At 43.8% G+C, this 16727-nt stretch overlaps 1 protein-coding gene across 3 annotated transcripts in view; it reads right to left on the bottom strand.

The window, feature by feature from the left end:
• Window positions 1-16727, bottom strand: part of CEP70 (centrosomal protein 70) — a 106682-nt gene that overhangs the window by 89800 nt on the left and 155 nt on the right. For 2 of the 3 annotated variants that reach the window (XM_021678871.1, XM_021678873.2), the window contains exons 1-2: window positions 5197-5320; window positions 3216-3318 (exon numbers count right to left, since the gene is read on the bottom strand). The gene's annotated coding sequence lies outside the window, so the exon portion shown is untranslated. Of the gene's footprint in view, window positions 1-3215; window positions 3319-5196; window positions 5321-16727 lie in introns of those variants that run through there. The other variant, XM_021678872.2, reaches the window with a different exon arrangement.

Here is a 16727-nt window from a genome sequence, read left to right as displayed (position 1 = left end):
CCAAAGATTTACATACTGTATGACTCCATTTATATAAAATTCTAGAAAATAGAAAACAAAAACTAATCTAATATAAGTAGATCAGTGGTGGCTAGGGGAACAAGAGGCTGGAAAGATGGACCACAAAGGGGAAAAAGGGAATTTTTGGGGTGATGGATATATGCCCAATCTTGATTGTGTGATGGTTTGACATATATATATATATGCCAAAACTTATCAAATAGTACACTTTAAATATGTGCAGCTTATTGTAGATCACTTGTATCTCAATAAAGCTGTTTAAAAAATAAAACTTTCCTGAAATGAAAAAATATATACATTTGAAATTACATATGGAAAGAGCATATCACATACTTGAGAATACTGACCCATCCTAATAAAATTACTAGACTTCAAAGAAAAAATTCTCATCTAGAAAAAAAGAACAATGACTTATAAGGGGAAAAAATATTAGATTATCATCTGGCTTTGATATCAATGCTTTATACCAGAAGAAAAAGAGTAATATATTTAAGAAACTCAAGGAAAAGAAGTGTGAACCAAGGACTTTATATCAGCAAAACTGCCTTTCAAGTATAAAGAACACAAGCTTTTATCCACATACAAGAACTTAGGGGATATTGCTTCCTGAGGAACCTAATAAAGGAGCATTGGGTAACCAAAATGATATACAGGGGCACCTGGATGGTTCAGCATCTGCCTTCGGCTCAGGTCATGATCCCGGGGCCCTGGGATCCAGCCCTGCATTGGGCTCCCTGCTCAGTGGGGAGCCTGCTTTTCCCTCCCCCACTCCTCTGCTTGTGCTGTCAAACAATAAAAAATCTTAAAAAAAAAAAAATGGGGTTATAGATATAATAGAGAAATTAAATAAAAGCTCTATAGTCTCAATTTGTATTGGAAGTATTTATATGCACTCATGAGATACTTAATCTTTAATGTGTGTGTGTCTCTATATAAATAGATGTAGGAATTCTAGCTCTGCCTACTGAAAAGCCTCAAACAATGACTATGGATCCCTAGCATACAGATTATGACCCTGAAATGCAATTTCCCTCTTAAAAAAAAAAAAAAAAACCCAGAGTTTTTTTGAAGAAATGGATGATTTCAGATTTGGGACAGAGCATTCAAGCTATCAGATAACAAGCTATCAGACTATTAAGGGTCATATCAAAAGAACAGGGTTAAATAGGCTCCCCGCAGGGCAAAGATGAGACAACATGAGCTTCAATAATGATAATGATTGCAATGAACTAAAACCCAACAAATATGGGGCGCCTGGGTGGCTCAGTCGTTAAGCGTCTGCCTTCGGCTCGGGTCGTGATCCCAGGGTCCTGGGATCGAGCCCCGCGTCGGGCTCCCTGCTCTGCGGGAGGCCTGCTTCTCCCTCTCCCACTCTCCCTGCTTGTGTTCCCTCTCTCGCTGTGTCTCTCTCTGTCAAATAAATAAGTAAAATCTTTAAAAAAAATAAAATAAAAAAATAAAAAAATAAAACCCAACAAATATGTTTAAGTTCATGACCTTATACTGACATTAGATTTTCTAAAAAGAATGGTCTTCAGAAGATAAGGAACATAAATGGAAAGAATCAAGCATTTATGCTGCCTGTCCTAAAGGAATTGTACAGCTATGTATCCAGATGATAAATAAGGGACTAGTATGCCAATTAATAAGAAAAAAAAACCAGGATAGAATTAAAATACCACTATTTTGCAACCTCAAATGAATAGATACAGGCATGAAGTATCAAGAGTTGCTGAGATCACAAAGAGAAACATAGGCACCTCCAATGGTCTTGCGAAACACCGCTTAAAGAACTGCCAAAGGACTTGAATCTGAGTCTGATCCAGTCCTGGATCCAGCTACCAATGTGCAGGAGTTACCCAGGGCAGAACGTATTGAATTGTACATGAATTTATAATCAGCAAAATCCAGACTATAGGATATATAAGTCAAACCCAGATTCTGCATCAGATAAACTATAAGGGAAAGGAAGGAATAAAGAGAAAACCTACAGATTTTTTTAGAAGATTTATTTATTTATTTGAGAGAAAGTCTCAAGCAGACTTTCTAGGCTGAGTATGGAGCCAAACGCGGGGCTCAATCTTATAACCCTGAGATCACGACCTGAGCCAAAACCAAGAGTCAGATGCTCAACTGACTGCACAACCCAGGCACCCTGGAAAACTACAGATCTTTTAAAAGATTTTTTTAAGATATTTTAAAAGAGTTTTTAAGGGGGAACTGGGTGGCTCAGTTGGTTAAGTATCCTGCTCTTGGTTTCAGCTTAGGTCATGATCTCAGGGTCATGAGATGGAGCCCAGTATGAGGCTCCATGCTCAGGAGTCTGCTTGAGATTCTTTCCCTTTCCCTCCCTCTCTGCTCCTCTCCCCGTTCGTTCTCTCTCTCTAAAATAAATAAAATCTTAAAAAAAAAAGTTCTTAAAAATTTTTTTAATCAGCAAGGCTACACTACAGTGTCTAGAAATATACATTTATGAAAAAAAACCTCAAACACAAGGAAGCAATTACTATAGAAGTCAGAAGAATGGCTACTAATGGGAGTACAGAAGTAACTGTGATTGACATGGAGCAATAGAGGGGCTCTGGCATGGTGAGCACGATTCTACACCCTGATCTGAGTTGTATCATCTTATTTTAATAATTTATTAAGCTACACATTTGGTACATGTGTTCTTTTCTGTTTGACTTAATAAAAACTCATTTTATAATAAAAAAATTTTTATTAAATAATAAAAACAAAAGTAATGAAAACCCTAACCAAAGGAAAGCTGGTATAACTCTGTAGCCAGGCTGACTGGATTTGAATTGTGGATTCTGCCACACAGCCAGGAAAATACTAATGACTCTGTGCCCTGATCTCATTATCATAAAATGAGGATTGTAAAAGTACTTGGCTCATAGGGGTGTTATGGAAATTAGGAGTTAATATAGAAAGAAAATAGAACAGTGCCTGGCTCATAACAGGACAGAGTTGGTGATTAGAGTTGATGACCACCAACTATGTGAATTAATGTAGTTACTTAATCTCTCTGGGCTTCAGTTTCCTTACCTGAGTTTAAAATATCTACCTGATAGGATTATCAGGAGATCAGAAGGAAATATATGCAATGTATCTATTACAGTATTCAACAAATAATAGGTCTTTTCCATGGCCTCCCAACATCCAGAGAGAGTTATCTATCACATTAGACATACCTCAGTCATAGCACATTCCTCTTGCACTTTTCACCTGTTCATTTAAGTTGATCTCAATGAAATGATCACCCAGTGAGTCTCACATCCGAAACTGGATCTTCATCTAGATTTCAAAAAGATAAAGAAACCAAAATCTTAAAATGTTCAACTTCCTACTAAGAATGGTCTTGTGTCACTCCCAGAGCAGGCATCTATGTAAACACTGAACTCAAGTAGGAACAACTGAAGTAACCACTGATGGACTCGACGCTCATCACCATGTGTCTTCTCCCTTCTCTTCTTTCCTCTCCCTGCTTTGTTGAAACATTTAGCTGGGAGTCCAGATTTATCATAACCTATCATCAATTCTGACTTCTGGCTACAAAGGTAGATTATTCTCGTTTGCAAGTGTACTAAAATGAAGCACTCTCAGACAAATACCACTAAACACAAAAGGCAAAGGCAGGAAGAAAAACTGTCTCAATTCCACCTGTGACCAAGCCCTCCTTTCCAGAGATCCATGCTGGGAAATTAATATGCTGATAGTGTGCACCAGCATTTTCCCCCACTATAAGCTGTGACAGGACACAGATCTGGAACTTTGAGTCACAGGCAGAGACCAAATGTTTTCCAAGGCCAAAGCTGATGCTATGGCTTTAATCAGTGCCATAACACACCTAAAGTAAGACCATGGGAATAGGGGTTGCAGGATACAAGTTGGTTTGTAAATGGCATAAAAAGCCAAATGCAGAGAAGCAAAGCATGTTGTATCTTCTGGCACTGTCCAGGTTTCCAAGAGTCCTCTGGTAACTTACCCTTCATAGGTCTGAAGCCCAGGTAACAAGCATCATCCAATAAATGTAACTATTTTTCACCACTTTCTTGGGGAAAGCTGGAAATAACAAACCATGGCCTGTAATGATTCTTTCTCAATTGAGACATCAAAATCTGTAATTAACTATCTCAAAAGCATATATTTCACATTACTGCAATAAATGGAACAAGCAATGCTTTCAAAGTCTCTGTCAATTAAATACAAAAGCTCTACTCCAAAAACATGCCAGCGTGCTGCTCAATTCTTAAGAAGTGAATCTACTGCAAATAAGGAAATGGGAGTTAGGATTGGAAGTCATCTCCACCCAATCACTCTGCCCCAGGAGAGGGTACACAAAGGGCCAGAACACGCCTCTCCCCCTTTGAGGCAGAAGCTGCGGACAAAACCCCAGTCAGCCACCTCTTCCTCAAGGTGTGGCGGGGGAGGCCGGAGTCTACCTGGCAATGCAGAAAGTAAAAACTCATGCAGAGGATTGGAACCAATGTAGGTGATGCCAGCACAATGCTTAATATTATTATGGTTGGAAAATAAGTGGTAGTAGAAACCCTTTCTGTGCGGTCTCTAAGTGCCGGATCCCAGCCTTCTGACATTTCCACCTCACTGATTATCTTCACAGAATCTATTTAGACTCCGCAGAAAGTCAGCGGGCCTCCGAATCTGGAATGAGCCTAAAGAGCCGTTGGAAGGGCTACTCGCCTACTCCTTCGTGTATCCATCCCCCTTTTGCTCCGAGTCTTCTCTAGCCAAGCAACCTTCTCAGACAACTTGACACTGAAAAGCAAAGCGGGTGAGCTCTGGTCGACTCTTGTATGCGGAGGAATCGCCCAGGACTTAACCGCAATCCAGTCTGCGCCAGGTATCATTCTAAGTCTTACGCTTACGGCCTCGTTTAACCTTCTCAACCCACACCTAACGCCAAGAATTACCAGCTGTATGCTACGCATGAAGAAATGGAGGCGCTGAGGCGTTAAATGAGCAGCCAAAGATGGCAAAGGCCGGGGAGCCAGGACTCGAACCAGGTTTGTCCAGGACCGCAACCCTTCTACAGGGATTTTTAACCGGCGGGCTCTCTGGGCGCCCGGACAAGGGTCGTTCTGACCATTCTCTCGGACCAGGCCAGGCCGGTCCCGGGGATGCTTCAGGGAGAGGAACCCCAGCTCCACTCACCTTCCTCGGCCGCGGCCTCCCTCCACCAGCGCGCCCGGCCCGGCTCCACTCAGCCCCCTCCGGCCCCGCCTCCGCGACCGTTACGGCGCCGTGGGAGGCCGGCCAATCGAGCTGGAGCGCGGCGAGAGGGCCCGCCTCGGCTCCTCCTCCGAACGCGGGAGCTGTTTTCTCCCACCTCCGGGCGGGGACCCAGGGGTCTAGGTCGGCCCCGCGTCCGGTTCGCTCCGCTGTGGGGGCGGGACTTACAGTCACGTAGGCGAGAGTGCGCCGAGCTCACGGTGTGCGCCTGCGCACCGCCGTCGCACTGAAGACAAGCCCTGGCCTTGCAGGTGCTGTCAACAGCCACTTGGAAACTCATTTGCCCGGAAGACCGCAGAAATACATATTTGAGGCCGTAGGTGAAAATGAGGCCCCGGCAAGGTAGCCACCGCACACTGCCCTCCACACATACTCAGGCTGTGACTGTGAGCCCTTGCTACAGGACTAGTCAGCCTGTTCTCCAGGTTCCAGACCTTGCTGAGCACGGCAACACCTGGCATTTGGAGGACCCCAGTATGTGTTTGTTGATGACATTCTACCCTTCCGTTCCGCACTTTTTTTTTAAGATTTTATTTATTTATTTGACAGAGAGAGCGAGAGCAGGAACACAAGCAGGGGGAATGGGAGAGGGAGAAGCAGGCTTCTTGCCGAGCAGGGAGCCCAATGTGGGACTCGATCCCAAGACCCTGGGATCATGACCTGAGCCCAAGGCAGACGCTTAATGACTGAGCCACCCAGGCGCCCCGTTCAGCATTTTCAAGTCTCCACGAAGTGTCAGGCCCTATTTGAGGCTCCAGAAATGCAGAGGTGGCTGACCGGAGATGCTCAAAGTCTAGTTAGGGGGATGAATATACGCTCTGAAATTAAGATCAGTGTGATAGGCATAATCAGAGAAGTTTGCGCAGGGCACGGAAGGGAAAGAGAAGAATTATCTAAATGGGTCACTTTAGTCTTCCTAGACCTGTGGGTCTCAACCCTGGCTGCATATTAGAATCACCTGAGGAGCTGTGAAAACTTGGTGCTCAAGCCCCAGACGACTTAAATCATTATCTCCAGGGTGGGACTCAGGTGTTAATAGTTTGTCAATAGTGTCTCTCCCCTCCCCACTCCCCAAGTGATTCCAGTGTGCAGCCAAGCTCAAGAACTGCAAACTTAGAGGAATACTCGAATGATTCTGAACGGTAGGAGTTCCCCAGCAATACAGGGAGGAAAGATATTTAGAGAAAACTTCATGTGCAAATTAAATAATTTCAAAGCACATTATTATAATGCCTAGATCACAAGTAATCAGTAAACCTTATTATTTTTTGTCATTAAACCTGGGCCCCTTTGGTACAGCTCATACCTGCCCTCTCCTAAAACCTAACTCCCAAAGCCTTTAAAAAATATAATGGGACTTACTGAGGGTTTCCTGACAAAACTGAGTAATACGTTCCATCCCTGGAGAGGCAGAGTAGGAAGGCCAAAGGAGGTGTGCTAAGGACCTGGGACTTTATCCAGGAGGTGATGGGAAACCATTGGCAAGTTTTCAAAGGAAGTAATAAAATGGAAAGGTTTTTGTTTGGGTGTCTTCAAGCCTAATTTTCATGCATCTTGATAATACAGATAAAAACTGTAAAAACAGCTCCACCATGTACAAATACGATCACTGCTTTTTTTCCTCACAAAAGGAAATCACCTCAATATTTTATTTCTCAGCTTAATAAATTCAGAGCCTACAAATAGGGTCCCTGTACACCATTTTCAAAAACTCATGGGGGTTAAGTGATCCAAAAATTCCTAGCAGAAAAATACAACTTCCACACACCTGAAGGGAAGGCCTGGCGTCTCATTGGCCCACTATTGTCGTTGCATCTTACAGCCACATGGTGTCGCTGTTTGACGACCTGTATTTTCCAGGCCTGTGGTTGTGCAGGTCCCATAAGGGCCAACAAGGATCTCCAACAGAGGGCATTAATCATGATGTGTCTCACAAGAAGTCTCAGGGTCACAGCTTTTCAGGTACAATACTTTCAGGCCCATATTTAGCCTTCTTCCTAGGCAGCTGGGGTTACTGTGAGTTTGATCTCTGTGTCTGCCCCACGCAAACATGTTCTCAACCCTGCCCCCAATCCCTTTCCTTACCTGGCTATTCTCACTAGCAATAGCTGTTAAACAGATTTTCATTTTCAACCGTCGAAACACAGAATCCAACTGCTTGCCTTTTCCAAGACAATAGGGTGACTTGCCCACTCTTCTGACTAGCTGCACTAATTGAGCCAGGAGGTCAAATATTACACGTCAGTTGTAACCATTTTGGCTGCAGATAATAGAAAAGCTGATTCAAACGGTCTTCTTAAGCAATAAATAAATTTATTATCTCACACAACTAGCAAAACAGACTTTAAGGTTGGTGAACTCAATGGTTCAACAACTTATCAAGGACCCAGTCTATTAGTCTCTCTGCTCTCCTCTAAACATGGTAGGTTTCAAATTCATACTAAAGTGGTTTTCCAGATGTCTACCAGGAGCAATCAGGACCATATACTTTCTTTTCCATCTAAAATCCTTCCTTCCGGTTTTTTTGACCAATTAGGTCACACAGGCACATACTCTGCCTCCCAATCAGTAACTGCCTAGCAAATGTGAAGAAGACTTAAGATTGGGTTCCAGAAGGGAAAAGGGGTTACCATAATTGGAATTGGCAACGGGGTGGGTGCTCCTTGAGTCACATAAATTGCAAGGGGGAGGTATGGCTACTTGAGCAAAACTGGAGTCCTGTAAGGGCCAAGAGGACCATGGATGCTAGATGTAAGATCACCAGTATCCTTTACAGTCTTCAAAGCACAAGAAGGCTGATTACCCTCTATTTCCTAACAAGAGAGCCTCCTCCTCATCCCTCCTGGATTTTGTGTGTATCAAGTGGAGGGGAGGAAATTCTACAGCACTGTCCTCCAAAGGAATTCCCCTCTTATGGACCATCAAGGCCTTTCCGGCACCTCTCTTTGCTAGAGAAGTAAAAGACTGCACACAAATTCAGTCTTTGACTTGGCATCCTGCTGCATTGATCTCGAGGTTTTTTTTTTTTAAGATTTTATTTTTAAGTAATCTCTACACCCAAGATGGGGTTCGAACTCACAACCCCAGGATCAAGAGTCGCATACTCTAACAACTGAGCCAACCAGGCATCCTGATCTCAAGTTTTCTATGGGTCTTCAATGACCCACCAGGATGCTAATAGTTCTAAACACTCATTTAACATTCATTTACAAAAATGTATTAGGCCCCTAGATCAAACTAGATGCTGTGTTTATAGTGGTGAGTAAACCAGATGAGATTCTTGCCCTCATGGTGCTTATGAAAAAAAAAAAAAAACACAAATAAGCATTAATTATGATAAATGCTATGAAGAGGAAGGAAGAGAACAGGGGTATGTGGAGGAGGCTCTCTCAGGAAGTGACATTTAAGCTGAGATCCAAAGCCTGTCTTCATTTCAGCTTACTGCTCTCCTCTGTGCTTTGTATTCCCAGTATAAATTACAGCCTCCATTAGCAATGAAAATGGATATTTTCATTTCTGAACTTCTAAACTGATTCTCAAATTTTCTCCTAGGCATAGACCTATCAAGTTTCTCCCCATAACAAGGAGTATACCAAATTCGAATGGCATTTGGGTGATAAATTCTTCAAGATTCTTCAACTCACAAGTCTTTTAGACTTAGAACCCTTAATTACACGAATACATTTGTTTCTGCCTCCCTTATGAGAATTTGAACTCTGGGGACATGGATCATATCTTACTTTTTTCAGGACCTAGCACTGTCCCTGGCACATAGTAGGTGCTCAACACAGTGTAGATGGCACTGCTAAATTTGAGTCAGATTTAGACAGGGGCATTCACCTTCAATAGCCATTTTCCAGTATGAAAGACCATTAGCAAATAGCTTGAACAAATAGATAAATAACATGGGGTGCCTGGATGGCTAAGTCAGTTAAGCATCTGCCTTCAGCTCAGGTCATGATCCCTGGGTCCTGGGATCGAGCCCCACGTCGGGCTCCCGGCTCAGTGGGGAATCTACTCCTCCCCCTGCTCATGCTCTCTCTCTCAAATAAATACATAAATAAATCTTAAAAAAAAAAAGATAAATTAATAACAAATGCTCAAGAATACAGATTAACAATAGTTATATTAATTGAACCTTTAAAATGTGTCCAGTTCTGGGCTACACACTTTTTTCTAACTTCTTGACTCTTCACAACAACCTTAACATAAGTACTGTTAATCTTCATTCTACAAATGATCAAATTAGAAAATAGACATTAAAAAAAAAGTGGCAAATAAAATCTTAAAAAAAATAAAATAAAATAAAATAAAATAAAAAGTGGGCTCCTGGGTGGCTCAGTCGGTTAAGTGTCTGCCTTTGGTTCAGGTCATGATCTCAGGGTCCTGGGTTTGAGCCCCACGTCAGCTCTGCTCAGTAGGGAGTCTGCTTCTCCCTCTCCCTCTGTGCTCGCACTCTCTCTCTCTCAAAAAGAAACAAAAAAATCTTAAAAAAAAAAAAAAAAGACTTGCTAAGATCACACAGCCAGTATGTGGCAGAGCCAGGATCTGAAACCAGCATTCAGGCTCCAAAGCCTATTTCATTAACCACTTGACCATACCACTTCTCTTGATGGGCATCTGCTCTACCATAAGAGAATATGCATTTATTCCAATTTGCAGCTATTTCATCTGTCTGTGTATTAGTTATCTACTGATGTATAACAAATTATCCCTAAAATTAGAAGCTTAAAACAAACATTTGCTATCTTGACATGTCTGTGGATCAGGAATACAGGACTGGCTTAGCTGGACGGTCTGGACAGAATCTTTCATGAGGTTGCCATCAACCTGTTAGCCACGGTTAGTCATTTCAAGGTTCAACTGGGGCTGATGGATTCACTTCCAAACTCATTCATGAGGTTATTGGCAGGGCTCAGTTTGTTACTTAGCAAGCAGACCTCTCCACAGGCTGCCTGAGTACCCCCACAACATGACAGCTTCCCACAGAGGGAGTGATCTAAGAGAATGTGTGAGCACCTAAGAAAGACGCAAAAGTCTTTTTTATAACCTCATCCAGGAAGTGACATATCATCACTTCTGCTATATGCTATTAATCACACAGACCAACTATGGTAAAATATGAGAGGATTACACAAGGATGTAAATACCAGAAAGTGGGGATCCTTGGGAGCCATTTTGGAGGGAACTTACTACAATCTGATTGCTCATTTTTTGTGAGTGCCTCCTCCACTAGAATGTAAACTTCACAAGTGAGGAATAACCATCAGTGCTGCTCATTGTTATATTCTCCCCAGTGCTTGCCGTAGAACAGACTGTCAATAAATACTGAATAAATGTAATGATGACGATGATATGAATTCCAAAGAATGAGCTCCCTACAACAATCCTGTCTTACTCTAACACATATTTCCAGTTGCCATTCATGGTAGCATAAGTAAGTAAGTAAGTAAATAAATAAATAAATATTTAAGATTTATTTTTAAGTAATCTCTACACCCAATATGGGACTCAAACTCACAACCCTGAGTTGCATGCTCCACTGACTGAGCCAGCCAGGCATAGCTCAAATAACTTTTAAAAGCAAGATCTTATCATGACTACATTTACTCATAATTTCTTTTTCTTTTTTTGCTAAAGAAAATTCATAATTTTTATTTCATTGCCAGTTTTCCAGGAAGTGAAATCTCAAAGGAGATGAAAAAAAATTTCTCAGCTGAACCCAAAGCTATGCAGGATTTAGAGACGGGTGTTACCTAATGGTAAATGCCTACTCAGGAGCACCAGCAGAGCCAGGAGCAAGCTGGAGGAACTGAGTCTAAGATTCTTGCATTGGATAGGACCCTGGAAGCATGTTAAAGTGGTTCTAGGTCAGTGACTCTCCCTAGCTCCCAGATACAATTATCTCAAAATAAAGTTTTAAAAAACTCACCAATAGACTGGGGTGCCTAGGTGGCTCAGTCAGTTAAGCAGCTAGTTCTTGATTTTGGCTCAGGTCATGATCTCAGGGTCGTGGGATCAAGCCTCAGTGGGGCTCCACGCTCAGCAGAGAGTCTGCTTGAGGATTCTCTCTCTCCCTCTCCCTCTGCCACTCCCTCCCACTCATGCTCTCTCTCTCTCTAAAATAAATAAATCTTAAAAAAAAATCACCATAGGGACACTTGGGTGGCTCAGTCAGTTAAGTGGCTGCCTTCGGCTCAGGTCATGATCCCAGGGTCCTGGGATGGAGCCCCGCATCAGGCTCCCTGCTCCACGGGGAGCCTGCTTCTCCCTCTGCCTGCCCTGCTGTTCTGCAGGCAGCTCTCCCTGCTTGTGCTCTCTCTCTCGGACAAATAAATAAAATCTTATTAAAAAAATCACCATAGACCTACATTAAAAGAAGTTCTAAGTATGTAATTTAGAAAGAAGAAAAGTGATGAAAGAAGACAAGGATTGTTGAGAAAAATGATAAACATGTAGATAAATCCAAACAAACATTGTATAATTCAGTATAATGATCATGAAGGCAAATGTGTGGGCTGAAAAAAAGGACAGATGCAAATCAGACTTACAAGGTTACTTACAAGGTGAAAGGGGACAGCCATTGGAGTTAGAGTATTCCAAGGTCCTTGTATTATCTAGAAGGAGTGGGATGTTTAGGCTCTGTTAAGTGTGCAATGTAAAATTTTAAGGGTAGCCACTCTAAGAACAGGAATAGGGTCAATGACTTCCAAGCCAGTAGACAGAAAAAGGGGAATATGAAAACAAAAATTCAGGCTACTTTTAAGAATGAAAGAAAGACGAACAAAAAGCAGAGCAAAGGTGGGACAAATAGAAAGCAAAAGGTAAAACAGTAGATACAAGCTAAATACACTAGTAATAATAAATTAACAGTATATAATTCAAAGTGGGATAGTGCAAAACACCTTTTTCATTATTATTTTTAAAATAAATTTATATCCCCCCCACCCATTTCTCCCCCCCCTCAACCTCTGATGACTACCTATCTGTTCTCTATGAGTTTGTTTTTGGTTTTTAGATTCTACCTATAAAAGACATATTTGTCATTCTCTGTCTAATTTCACTTGGCATAGTGTCCTTAAGGTCCATCCATGTTGTCACAAATGGCAGAATTTCCTTTTTTATGGCTGAATAAAAGTGTGTGTGTGTGAGAGAGAGAGAGAGAGAGAGAGAGAGATAAATACCCAGAAGCGGGATTGCTGGATTATATGGTAGTCTATTTTTAATTTTTTTTTTGGAGGGGCAGGGAGGGGTAGAGGGAGAGAGAGAACCTTAAGCAGACTCCACACCCAGTGCAGAGCCCAACGCAGGGCTCGATCTCACAACCCTGAGATCATGACCTGAGCTGAAATCAAGAGTCGAACACAACCGACTGAGCCACCCAGGCACTGCTATTTTTAATATTTTTGAGGAACCTCCACACTGTTTTCCATAGTAGCTGCACCAAAATACATTCCTACCAAAAGTGCACAAGGGTTCCCTTTTCTCCACATCTTTGCCAACACCTGTTATTTCTTATTGACAACAGCCATTCTAATGGGTATGAGCTATTCATGTATGTAACTACAGAAAATGGACTCACAAGGAAACACCAAATCCATGTTCATATTGGCTTTGGAGGAAGAGAAGCAAGTAATGGTGTTGGACTTGCAAAGCCAATAGGGTTTTTATCTGCAATGTTTTCTTCCGTTGAAATTTTTCAATGAGCCAATATTTAATGATGGTCAGTCAATTCTAGGTAGCAGGAATATGGGTATTATTTTCTATACTTTTTAAGTTTCTCTAAATAAACATGGTACAAATTTTTACCAAGTCTTAACCAACTGGAACATGTGTATGTATTGCCTTCTTTGGCTCCTTGCTCTAATTAAGGGTGTATCTACAGACCCCAGCCTCCACATGACTCAAACCAACACCTACGTTCTCCTGAACCCGTCAAGCTTCTCCCGTCTGAAGTTCTACAAAATCACCTTGTTTCACTGCTTCTCCACCTTCCCCGTTTGTGTAGGTAGGGCCACAGCGTCCTTGGGCTGAGGGGAAGATGTCTAAGCGGCAGCAGCACGGCCAGCAGCAGGGGACTATGCGTACTGGCACTGGCTCTGACACACACTCCTCTGAGGCCAGTTTTGAGCCCTGGGCTTGTTTCTAAAGCAGCGGTGCCTCTTCCTTTAAACATATCGCCAGGGCACCTGGGCGGCTCAGATGGTTAAGCATCGGCCTTCGGCTCAGGTCAAGATCCCGGGCTCCTGGGATCGAGTCCCGCATCGCACTCCCTGCTCCTTGGGGAGCCTGCTTCTCCCTCTGCCTTTCTCTCTCTCTCTCTCTGTCGCTCATGAATAAAGAAATAAAATCTTAAAAAAATAAAAATAATAAAGATATCGCCAGTAGTTCAGGCTGGACCAATACGGGAAGGGCATGTGGAAAATTTTAAGTCTTGTAGGTATCAGACTATGTAACTTTTCCCTTTTATTTTGATCTCCATTCACGTTGTTTAAAAAGTAAGTTCAGGAAATCAGTCAATGCATTAACAATTCCCTTTTCAAAAGGAGGCCCAATGAAAGCATGGAGGATGGTGAATGAAAAAAAAAATATCACTGATGGCCTGGCTGGTTCAGTCGGTAGATCATGTGACTCTTGATCTCAGGGTTGTAAGTTCGAGCCCCATGTTGGGTGTAGAGATTACTTAAAAATAAAATCTTAAAAAAGGAGTCAATCAATCCAATCAATCACTGATGTCAATGGGCAAATCAGTGAGAGGCAGTTTAAGAGGTAAGAACCAGCATCTAGGTACTTCCTGGGGAAACAAGGAAATAATCTGGGAATGAGAATAAAGTCAAAAGCACGGGACACCTGGCTGGCTCTGTCAGAAGAGCATGTGACTCTTGATCTTGTGGTTGTGAGTTTGAGCCCCATGTTGGGCATAGAGATTACTTTGAGGGGAAAAAAATAGTAAAGTCAAAAGCAGGATCAGCTTGACTGAATACATTTTATACTCAAGTTCAATACCTCTCACAGTATTTTCTTCAGACCTTTTTCTGTAACAGTTCTGTCTAGTAACAAGTGACTAATGCTACCCTCAGTGTCCTGGGCCCCGGGAATGAGTAGGTGGAAAATGTAGCCCAAACTGGTATGTTCAATTCCAGGTATCCCAGAAATTATACCCAAACAGAAAATAGTGACATAGAACAAGCCAGCTGAGGAATCAGACTGCACTGCCTATTCGTGGTGCAGACTTGAGTACACCTCATGAATGTACTCTGTGCTCCATGGGCAGAGGAGCTTCCCAGGCCTCTAAGGAAGGGTCCAGATATTTCTTCAAGCACAATTAACACTTTTGTAATAACAGGCCCCGTTAACATGAACTTTTTGAATCCCACAAGCCTGGCTCCACATGCTGGCTCGGCAACTTCTGAAGGGCTTTGGGTCTCTCTATAATGTAAGTACTGGGCTGTTGTGAAAAATACAAGTAACAATATATAAGGACATAGCAAGCATCCAATAAATTATACCTTAACGGTCTTGTAAAGGATATCCAGATTCCTAAAGTTTTACAAGAAAATATAATCCTTCATTACACAGTATCACAGAGCTGCTCCCCAAGCGGGGTTTCCTGGTCCTAGCCCAATGACCCAGGATTGTTTCTTAGAAGAACTAAGGACTAAAAAAAAGTAATTAGGGACATGTCTTCAGCTAGCCTGGTCCCATCGCTGGAAATTTCCACTCTGGGGCCTTTTACCTTTTCCCCCCTACCTCATTCTTTCAACATTTATTGAAAACTCTCTGCTCAAGACACTGGTTTAGAAGAAAATACAAATATGAAAAGTCTTTGTCTTCCAAGAGCTTTCAATACAGGGTTGCAAACAAGAAATCAGTGCTCACTAACCAGAATCCTTATAACATAATTTGCTTAAGAATTCAGTCATTATTACTTTGCAGACTGATTAACCTAAATAATAGATTGTTCGCTCTTATCTCTCTATCCCCCTTCTCTCACATACTTGCTCAGCATCTAGAAACTGCTTCAACTCTTACCAACCCTAAAGATGAAACAATCCTTTACGTTAACCTCAAGCGGGGGGAAGAAATTACACAATGGGGCCTCAATGCCCCCATGCCCCCAATCTTCTGGGCCCTCAGAGTCCCCCCAGAATCCCTTCAAATGTCTGTATATTGTCACTGGGCACACTCTCTACAGGGACCACTCACTGCCCTCCTCAAATGGCCCACTCAACAACCCTCCTCCCTCTCCGCTGGTGACAGTGAAAACCGAAACCACCTGAAACTCACCCAGGCCTGCTCTACATTCATTCTTTAAACAAGTATTTATCAGAGCCTACTATGAGCCTGCCCTGTGCCGATGTGGGAGATAACAAGATTGAGAGCCAAGCGGCCATAGCCCCTGCCTTCAAGAACCTCAGTCCACTATTAAGTTACACATTAAGCAAAAATCACACAAATAACTGCAAAGACTAAGGAGAATTCCAAGGGCTGCAAGTGTTCACGGACAGGATAGTTTTCCTTAAAAAATATTTGAAGCGCAAGCTCAACAACAGAGTGGAGGATAGCTAAGGGCAGAGGCAGGGAGGAGTGCCCCGCAGAGGGAAGAGCATCTGCAGAGGCTCCGCGGAGAGAAAAAGCTTGCAACATTTGAGAATCTACATGGGGCCTCATGCGCGCCTTAAGGAGTTTGGGTCTTTACAGAAGTAACCGGAACCCATAACGAGATTTCAAGGGGCGAATGCCATAATCAGATTTACCTGCCCAGTGGCTTCAGAGCAGACACAAGGTCTGTTTTTGCCACCAGGTTATCCCCAGCGTCCGGCCCCGCGCCTGCTATCAGCGGGTCTTACCAGCCCGGGGCGGCGGGACGCGGTGCAGGACTTAAGGTTTGGGGTTTGGGGATGACGGAGGGCCTCTGCAGAGAGCACAGAGCCCTCGGCTGAGACAGCAGGCGGGGGCTGCGTCGGCGGTGCTGGGGGGCGGGGGGCGGCCTGCGCTGGGCACCTCAGGGGACCTGAAGCGCCACAGAGTCGGCGCGCTCGCAACTGGCGGCGGCCGAGCTTCCAGCTTCCGAGGAGGAAGCGCCCGCTTCTCGGCGAAGGGAGCAAGGCCACGCGGCCTACGTGGCGGAGTGGGAACACGCGCGCCGCGTGGCCCAGAGCCTCCCGCGGCGCTCGGGGGCCAGGTGAGCGCCGCGGCCCAGGTGGGGCGGCCCCGGGCCGGGCCTCAGAAGCCCCTGCGCGCAGCCCCCGGCGTTCCCGCTGCAGGGCGGCGGCGGCGGCGGCGGCGGCGGCCATCTCCGGGCGGCGGCGGGCGCTGCGAGCGGTGGGCGGTGTCTACGCGGACCGTGGGACGGGGCGGGTGAGGCGTCGGGCCGCGCCGGGTGCGTTCCGGACGTCTTGTGTCTGCCCGGCGGAGGGCAGAGGCAAGGAGCGGGGGGGGGGGGGGGGGGG

The sequence above is a fragment of the Neomonachus schauinslandi genome, chromosome 1 (assembly GCF_002201575.2).
Source record: "Neomonachus schauinslandi chromosome 1, ASM220157v2, whole genome shotgun sequence".
Lineage (NCBI taxonomy): Eukaryota > Metazoa > Chordata > Mammalia > Carnivora > Phocidae > Neomonachus > Neomonachus schauinslandi.
This window is presented reverse-complemented; position numbering and strand designations above follow the sequence as displayed.